Genomic DNA, 10164 nt, shown 5'->3' on the forward strand with positions numbered 1-10164 from the left:
TATTTATTTCTACATGATTTTTATTATTAGTTATGTATTCCAGAATAATATATATACATCCAAATACGGTTGATGTGGAATAGCCTAGTACTTATAAAATCGTGAACGACTAGATATACATACGTATATACAAGTATGAGATATGTTTCATGGTCAAATGCAAAACGTATCTACTACTAGAGTTTTGATAAAATATATAATATGAAACAATCATACGATTTATGTATCTATGTTATATAATTAAAATTATATAACACTGAATATATAAATATTTATATAAATCATATATCATTTTTCCAAATACGAATGCTAGTGTATATAACTAGTAAAAATATATAGATACTCATCCAAATACACAAATAATTGAGGTATTACAAAGCTTCTAAAACCAAATCAAACAAATACACACATGTTACATTCCATAATGAAACAATTCATTATATAAAATATTAAAATAAAACTTATATTCTACTCTTAAATTTACAGTCAAATAAAGATAAACCTGCACACTTACTCAACTATCACACTAGTCAACAATTTTGCACACTTACTCAACTATCGTACAAATTTCTTCTAAGCTTCAACTTATACAAAATCATACGCCAAGGATCTGTTTCATCTGTTGTCCTTCAATTTTGCACACGCATCCCAAGAGGGCCACAACCCTCTTCTATCTTTCTTCCTTCCCACGGGTTTCACAGTAACACCCAAAACACCTTAAGGTTTTGTTGCTGTTCTTCTTCTCCTTCACTTCCTATCAAATGAACCAACCAAACACCCCATCGATATCTATCCAAACAAAAGCAAACCATAGCAAACAAACACCCCGAGATTATTGTAATCTGTCTTCCTTCCCTGCAATCAGAACCATCCTAAAACATCCACTTAGGTTTTATCCACTACTGTGAAACAATCAAAGAAAAAGAGAAGAAGCAAACCTGTTATGATCAGTGGAAGAGAGGAACCGAAGGTCGGCTATTCCCTCCATCTCTCCTTCCCGTCGAGTTGTTAACCAGCCAAACACCCCTGAAGACCATTGATGTTGCCGCTTCACCTATCCCATTCGATCCAACTGTTTCCCCTCTCTCATTCTCGCAACCTCCCCTCTTCCTTCTATTTTTGATGGCAGACTGATCCAATCACCGCCAAACCACCGCCATGGCCAGTTGATGCAACCCACGATCATAAACAGGCCCCTGTTGGCACAGTTCACTGGAGAAGAAGAAGCAGCGACCACCACCATTTTTCCTTCCTGCTTTCATTTATTCGACTCTCAAACAGCTTCCAGTCGCCTTTTCCTTGCTTCTCCATCAACCTCAGGTCGACTCCAAGTTTCCCGGTACAAAACCCGCTTAGAACACGATCTTCCCGACACGTCCGACCCTCCCCGTCTGCTGCTGTCGCAGAGACAACCTCCGACCGCCACCGTTGCCGATGAGCCTTAGCCACCCTCCGCCGCTATCTCCGCTTGTTGTCATTGCTATGGAACCCCGAACGGCCATCACTTGATGATACTGTGAGTATTCGATCGACCACCACCATCATGTAATTTCTATTAATTGGATGTCCATACGACTGCTCCAGTCGGAATCGTGAGACCTAGGTCGTGGTCTCGTCCCCAAATTGTTTGAACTGCAAAAGAAATTGCGACTGGTTTAGAAGAGGGAACTGTTCAAACTTCGATTCCATTTATTTAAATCTGACCCTGAAGATGTTGAGTTCACGAGATTGACCCCTCCTTTGGATTAATTCAATTATTAAGTCCAAATTCCCTTTGGATTTATCCAGAAATAGTCCCTCCACTAAGAAACCATAACCAACCTAATCCTGGAACCCCAAGTCAGCTTTAAAATGTACATTATCAACCCCTGTCTTGAGAATAATTCTCAATATCAGTCCCTGAAGTATGATTTTGACAAAATCAAACCCTAGAGTTTATTTATTCAAAGAAAGACCACCATATACTTAATAATTAATACCAAAACTACCTTCTGGTTTATTAGGAAACATAAATATACTCGGTGGTTCGTTTTAAGAACGAGGAATGACACGTAACAAATCTTACGACAAGATTCACATCTCAAGCCTCGTTCATGCTACGAATGTGAGTGCTTACGGCCCCTTTTTCAATATTTTAATTATTTCGCGGGGGGGGGGGGGGGGGGGGGGGGGGGGATACATGTGCCTATATATTTTGTTTATACAAATATATTATCTTTCATGCGGAAATACAATAAACATAGTTTATAAAATATTATTATTTAACAATTTACCATATTGTTAAAAATAAACTATTGAAAACTTTTCGTATACGTGTTATGATTTTTCATCGTGAAATAACCGTTCCACACAACAAATACTACAAGATACAAGATTATATGATTTTCATGTGACATTTCATATTATAAAAGCATGTTACAAAACCTTGTAGTATTTCAAGGATTCAAGCTAGTACTATTCATGTATGTTTATATGTTTAAATGCATAAAGTTTATACGCGTACATATGACTATTACCTTCAAACACACTTCTTTATAAAAGCGAGCACTTTATACTTTTATAAACACAACCATACTCGGCTTTTACGAATGCTATACTACGAAATTCATTATGTCTGGCGCTTAATTTCAATTATGTTAGGGCTGAGAGTTATTCACAAACTTTTCGTTAATGGTTTTTGATTGAGACGCTACTATTCATTAGCTGAGTTTAATCACTTAGCCTGCCCCACACTGCTATAATCGTTAATCTTCGGAGCGAGTTACATATGTATAGATCTATACGTGGTCGACAACCCCACCTGCGGTTGCTAGCTACAACCATCGACTGATCAATCGTAGCAGGTGATATGTGTCTACGATCGTTACTAAGGCGTCCAATGAAGCGTCGTAGGGAGGGGTACTTTTCGTCCATAGCTCGATTATAGAACTCACTAAAAACATTAACACGAATCTCTCTCTCTCTCTCTCTCTCTCACTACAACCATAGGTTTGGTTGCCTTCAAGTACATTTTTAAGTATGAAAATTACTTATACAAAGCATTCATTTTGACTTTTAAGAAGTCATTACAAGTATATTTTATGTATGGAAATTACTTATGGAACATAACGTTTTGGCTTTCAAAGATTCATTACAAACACAGTTTTAAGTATGGAAGTTACTTATACAAAGCATTCATTTTGACTTTCAAGGAGTTATTACAAGTACGTGTTAAAAACATGAATTTACTCATGTAGTATCGAAACAGTTTAATACATAGTAAAGAAAGTAACACAACCATCATATATATAATTTGAAAGTTTACATTGTTGAAAAGTACTTGTTTCAAAAGAAATTACAATATGATGTCAAAATGAAATTAAACTAACGCCGCAGCGTCCCTTCTTCAAAAGCAGTAGTTTACCTGTATTACTGAATCTCTGAGAAATACAAGTAGTTTTGAAAGAGTAGGTCAACATTTAAGCCGGTGAGTTCATAAGTATTTAGTCACAATGTTTGTATGAAATAGAATGAAAATGGTTTCTACATGTTTAAATGTTCCTAAAAAATCCCATATTTTCTACTATAGTAGATGGTAGTTTAATTGTTCCAAAACTGTAATGCAATAGTGCTTTTCATACCTAAAATAGTAGGTTTATGTATAAATCGCTAAGGCATTTGAAAAACCCCGTAAATCAATGTGTTTTTAATACTCCATGTGAGTCTTATAACCATGCTATTTGACCAAGATGCCTATAACAACGTTCTTCAGACGTTGGAGACTTATGACGTTTGTCAACCTAGGCCTGCCAGCCTAGCTGTAGCTAACGGCTTAGGTGCGGGATTGTCAATCCCGTATAGATCTATACACAAGTATCACGCTCCCCCTACAAGGGATTATGGTATATAATACATGACTTAACATGCATACTCGAAAGTACGTGAAATGTCTCACAAAACTTAGTATAAAACAGATTTACGTATGAAAATGTCCATTTGTTCTTGTATATGAAAGTATCTATTTGATATAGTGTTTCTAGTATGTAAATCTTCATGATTTTATCGTAAACTATATCTATTATAGTTTTTCAAAGTGTGTGTTTCGTTCGTATAGTAAATCCTAGTGTAATGCTCACTTGTTATGTAAAGTATAACAATTAAAGTGACATAAATGATCATATATACTTAAAGTATAAATAAAATGTTTGATTCGTGTGTGTGTGTGTATATATATATATATATATATATATATATATATATATATATATATATATATATATATATATATATATATAAACATGTCTTATTTCCAAAAGACAAGATGTTATCTTGAATATATATTGCATACGAAAGTTCCTATGTAGTCGTTATGAATCACAAATGATTCACTTAATACAAAAAGTATATAGTGAAACTTTATGTTACACACGATAATAACCGTGTGTTTACTTGTATTCCCCCCCCCCCCCCCACTAAAAGTGTATAAAAAACATTGATAAACATTTGAAAATGTAGTTTATAGGGGTATGAACTCACTTGATTGATTGGAGAAAGCGAGATGAAAATCAAACAGAACTTCTACTTGGAAAAGTTGATTTTTCTCGTGATTCTCGGGAATCTTGGGAGTCTCGGGAGTATAGGACCTTCCTTCGGAACTTGAGTGTGAAAACCGGGGCTTCGGGAGGGCTTCGGGAGCTTAACCGCAGAGTTTCGACATGAGAGATAGAAGAATGGTGCACCTAAACCCGACACCCCAAGAGTTATATTTATAGGGGTAGATTTTGGGTGCCACGTCATGGCAAAGGGTTGGCCACGCCGTGGTGGTCAAATCTTATCCTCTTCCATTGATTGGACGCCCTCAGTCACTTGCCGGGTCGCGGCAAACTGTGCCACGTCGTGGCAGACCTGACAGCCTCGAATTTTGGGCCTCGAACTTGTAAAATCCGTAACTTTCGCGTACGAGCTCCGTTTTCGACGTTCTTTATATGCACGCATAGGTGAGAATATACTCTACAACTCTCGTTTAGACTTCATCGGCAAATTTTGACTTTATTTTTAATTATTTATTTTTAACGGGCCGAGACACGAAAAGTCCGTTAAAACTCCATAACTTCTTCATCCGATGTCCGTTTTCGTCAGACTTTTCACCGTTGCGCTACTATTGTTGAGACCTTCGATTCTCATTAAGGTTGTTTCGGCCAAAAGTCTCTCGATCTCTATTTCGAGTTTTTAGCTGTCTACTGCTATATCCGAATCTTGGAAAAATCATAACTTATTCATACGAAGTCAGATTTAGACGTTCTTTTTATGTACGCTCACGGTTTGATGATATCTACAACTTTCATTTAGATACTTAAGGCTAAAAACTATTGTATTGAAACTTCGCGTTTTTCGTTTAATCGGTGTTGCCGGTTTTGTCGGAAATCTTAGAATGGTCATAACTTCTTCGTTATAACTCGGATTTTAGTGTTCTTAGTATTTCTGTAAACCTTGACACAATATCTAGCATAATAGATATCTCTATAGAGACTTTTGCACATTTCATTTTTCGAAGTTAATTTCATTATATCAAAAGTGGTTACAATACTTGACTTTTTAGGTCATTACATAGAGTCGAAATATCGGGTTGTCACATCATTCCCCCGTTAGAGGGAATTAATGTAAGGTAATTATTTGTGGACTAGGGAAACAGATGCGGGTATTTTTGTTTCATCTGATCTTCGCGCTCCCAAGTATATTGAGGTCCCCGCTTTGCATTCCAGCGAACCTTCACAGTGGGTATGCGACTTTGTTTTGTTCTTTTAATTTCACTATCCATGATTTCAATTGGTTCTTCTATAAAGTGGAGACTCTCGTTGATTTCAATTTCGTCTAGAGGGACGACGAAGGTCTCATCAGACAAACATTTCTTCAAGTTTGACACATGAAAGGTAGGGTGTACGTTATTGAGTTCCTGCGGTAGACGAAGTTTGTAGGCTACCGGGCCGATCCTTTCAAGGATCTCGAATGGTCCGATATACTTTGGGTTTAGTTTCCCATGCTTTCCAAAACGTATCAAACATTTCCACGGTGAGACTTTTAGTAGGACACGGTCTCCAACCTGGAATTCCAAGGGTTTCCGTCTTTTGTCCGCATAACTCTTTTGTCTGTCTCTTGAAGCCTTTAGTCGTTCCCTAATCTGAAAAATCTTCTCAGTGTTTTCTCTTATGATTTTCGGGTCTGTGAGAGTGTTATCGGGTACTTGTCCCTTGGCTAGTTGCGTGTCACCGACGTCAACCCAGCACAGTGGTGATCTACACTTTCGGCCATAGACGGCTTCGAATGGAGCAACTTTAATGCTGGAGTGATAGCTATTATTGTATGAAAATTCGACTAGTGGTAAATGTGTATCCCACGCTTTAACAAAATCAATTACACAAGCTCTTAGCATATCTTCCAAGGTTTGTATGGTCCTCTCACTTTGACCGTCGGTTTGTGGATGGTAAGCAATACTCATGTCGAGCCTCGTTCCTAGAGATTTTTGTAACGATTCGTGAGGTGAACCTACTATCTATGTCGGAGATAATGGATATTGGTACACCGTGCAGTCGTACAATCTCTCGGATGTAGGTTCGAGGTAGCTTCTCCATCTTGTCGGTTTCTTTTATTGGCAGGAAGTGTGCGGATTTTGTTAATGTATCAACGATTACCCAGATGGTGTCTAGTCCACCTGCTGTCTTGGATAGTTTGGTTATGAAATCCATGGTTATCCGCTCCCACTTCCACTCGGGAATTTCAGGCTATTGTAGTAATCCCGAGGGTTTTTGCTACTCTACCTTGACTTTGGCGAAAGTCAAACACTTCCCCACATAGGTAGCGATCTCCGCTTTCATGTTTGGCCACCAATACAGTTTTTTGAGGTCTAAATACATCTTTTCTGAACCTGGATGTACGGAGTATCGAGTCTTATGCGTCTCGTTCATGACCACGTCTCTGAATCCACCAAACTTCGGTGTCCAGATCCGATCCATGAAGTAACGAACTTTGTCACCCTTGACTTCGAAATTCTTGTCCATTCCTCTTCGGGCTTCACCTTCCACGTTCTCTGTTTTCAAGGCTTCCGTCTAAGCTTCCTTGATTTGTGTGGACAGATGTGAATGGATCGTCATGGTTAAGGATTTCACCCGGCGACCTGAGTATTCTTTTCGACTAAGAGCATCAGCTACTACATTCGCTTTTCCTGGGTGATAGCGAATCTCGCATTCGTAGTCATTTAGTAGTTCAACCCATCGTCTCTGCCTCATGTTGAGTTCTTTTTGGTTGAGAATGTGCTGAAGGCTCTTATGATCGGTGAAGATCGTGCATTTCATGCCATAAAGATAGTGTCTCCAGATCTTTAGCGCGAAAACGATTGCTCCTAGTTCAAGATCGTGGGTAGTGTAGTTGACTTCGTGCGTCTTGAGTTGTCTTGAGGTGTAAGCGATTACCTTACCTCGTTGCTTTAGTACGCATCCAAGACCTTGATTAGATGCATCACAGTAGACCACGAAGTCTTCTGTTCCTTCTGGCAAGGACAATATAGGTGCGCTGCATAGTGCTTGCTTCAGTGTTTGGACTGCAACATCTTGTTTTCCTTCCCAATTGAAAGTTACACTCTTCTGTGTCAGGGTGGTGAGTGGTTTAGCAATCTTCGAGAAGTTTTGTATAAATCTACGGTAATAGCCAGCAAGGCCCAAGAACTGTCGAATTTCCGTTGGGGTTCTTGGAGCTGACCAGTTCTCGATTGCTTTGATTTTGGAAGGGTCCACGTGTATTCCGTCTTTGCTAACCACGTGACCTAGGAAATCTACCTTCCGAATCCAAAATTCGCACTTGGAGAATTTTGCGTATAGCTTCTCTTTTCTTAGCGTTTCCAAGACTTGTCGGAGGTCTTGACTGTGATCTTCTTTAGTGTTCGAATAGATGAGTATGTCATCTATGAATACGATCACAAACTTGTCTAGAAACGAACCACACACTCGGTTCATTAAGTCCATGAACACCGCTGGTGCGTTTGTTAATCCAAAGGGCATCACTACAAACTCGTAGTGACCATAACGAGTTCGAAAATCTGTTTTGGGAACATCTCCTTCCAAGACTCGCAGTTGGTGATACCCGGATCTTAATTCGATCTTTGAGAAATAACTCGCTCCCTGGAGTTGGTCGAATAAGTCGTCGATGTGCGGTAGTGGGTATCGGTTCTTGATAGTAAGATTGTTAAGTTCCCGGTAATCAATGCACATGCGGAAAGATCCATCCTTCTTCTTTACGAACAAGACCGGTGCTCCCCAAGGTGAGAAGCTTGGCCTGATGAATCCTTTGTTGAGTAGTTCGTTCAAGTGGCTGGACAACTCCTGCATCTCTGCTGGTGCTAGACGGTATGGTGACTTAGCTACTGGTGTAGCTCCGGGAATTAAGTCGATTTTGAACTCAACTTGACGTTCCGGTGGAACTCCGGGAAGATCTTCAGGGAAAACATCAGCAAAGTTGCAGACTTCCGAAATGTCCTTGATGCCTTTTGTTTCTTTTTCCTTGTCTACCATATGGGCTAAGAAGCCATGGTACTCCTTATGTAGATATTTCTGGGCTTTGATATAAGAGATGATTTGTAAATTTGTACTGGGCTTGTCACCATAAATGACAAGAGTTTCGTCGTTTGGCAGATTTAGGCGAACGGCCCTTTCGTGACAAAGTATATCGGCATGGTGTATGCTTAACCAATCCATACCGATGATGACATCAAAGCTCTTTATACTGATCGGCATTAGATCGATTTGAAATGAATGTTCGTGTAGAGTTAGTGTGCAGCCTATGTACATATCACTCGTGCTTTCTGTTCTACCGTTTGCCATTTCTACTGTAAATATCTTATTGAGTGATTTAGGGTTCTATTTTAGTACGTGCTTGAATTTATGACTCACGAAGCTCCTCTCCGCACCACAATCAAAGAGTATGCATCTATAAACGTTATTGAGGAGAAACGTACCCGTAACCACCGTGGGATAAGCTATCGCTTCGTTCTACCCTATTGCCAGCACTCGTCCCGTGCCGCTCGCATTCCTTGCCTTAGGGCAGTCTCTTTTGTAATGCCCAGCTTTACCGCACCCGTAACATGCTTGACCCACACCGACTCCTTGGACTTGGGTGATCGGTTGTGCTGGTGCTCTACAGAAACGGGCTATATGCCCTTTCTTGTTGCAATTGTTACAGTTCATCTCTTGAAAATTTCCATTGTGGTGGGAATTTCATTTGGCGCACTTCGGCAGGTTCCCAGCATATGGCTTTGCTGGTGTAGTGGTAATTGGAGCAACAGTGGTAATTGGAGCAACAGTGGGGGCAGTAGCGGCATGGACTGCCACAATCTGTTGTTTCTTGGAAGGTTCCTGTGAAGGCTGACTCTTCCTTTTGTTCCAGAACTTGTTGTTGTTGTTAATATTGTTGTTGATGTTATTGCTGCCTCTGGGTTGCTCCGGAGCGGTAGTTGCGAAGCCTTGACAGATTCCATAGTCAACGAGGGCTTGTGCCCACTGTTTGGCGCTATCGAAAGGGACTGGTTTGGAAGCTAGTACAGTTCCTTAAATCTGGGGGGACAGTCCCTAGATGTCCCTCTCTATTTTCTTGCTCTCTAGAGCAACCATCCCTGGGCAAAGGATTGCCAAATCACTGAACCTGTTGGTATAGGTCGTGATGTCTGAGCCTACCATGGTAAGGCCCCAAAGTTCCTGTTCGAGCTTTTGTAATTCGCCCCGTGGACAGTACTCTTGCAGTAATATTTGTTTTAGATTCTCCCAGCCCATAGAGTTAGCCACTACTAGCGTTAGTGACTTGACCTGGCCATTCCACCATGTCAGAGCTCTTTCAGAGAAAGTACAGGCAGCGAACTTCACTTAGCTCCCTTCCGGACAAGAACAAATCTCGAGAACTGCTTCAGTTTTCTCTATCCACTGTGATAGAGCCATTATCCCTTCGGCCCCATTAAAAGTAATGGGTTTGCTATTCATGAAATCCTTGTATGTACAATCCCCTGAACGACCTGGACGTTGGCCATTGGTAGAACTATTTACTCCCCCACCAGAACCATTGTTACTCATTTGGGCCATTGCCGTTGTTACTGCAGCTATCAATGCGGCATTTTCCGTCGATGGAGGCGGTGGTGGTGGAGGTATC

At 40.1% G+C, this 10164-nt stretch overlaps 1 long non-coding RNA gene across 1 annotated transcript; it reads right to left on the minus strand.

The window, feature by feature from the left end:
* Positions 1-395: 395 nt before the first annotated feature.
* Positions 396-1638, minus strand: LOC122198278 (uncharacterized). Its single transcript, XR_006192602.2, has 2 exons — positions 939-1638; positions 396-855 (listed from the first exon to the last, which is right to left on the minus strand). It is a non-coding gene; the product is annotated as an uncharacterized LOC122198278 (long non-coding RNA).
* Positions 1639-10164: the final 8526 nt, after the last annotated feature.

Source organism: Lactuca sativa, chromosome 5, assembly GCF_002870075.4.
Source record: "Lactuca sativa cultivar Salinas chromosome 5, Lsat_Salinas_v11, whole genome shotgun sequence".
Lineage (NCBI taxonomy): Eukaryota > Viridiplantae > Streptophyta > Magnoliopsida > Asterales > Asteraceae > Lactuca > Lactuca sativa.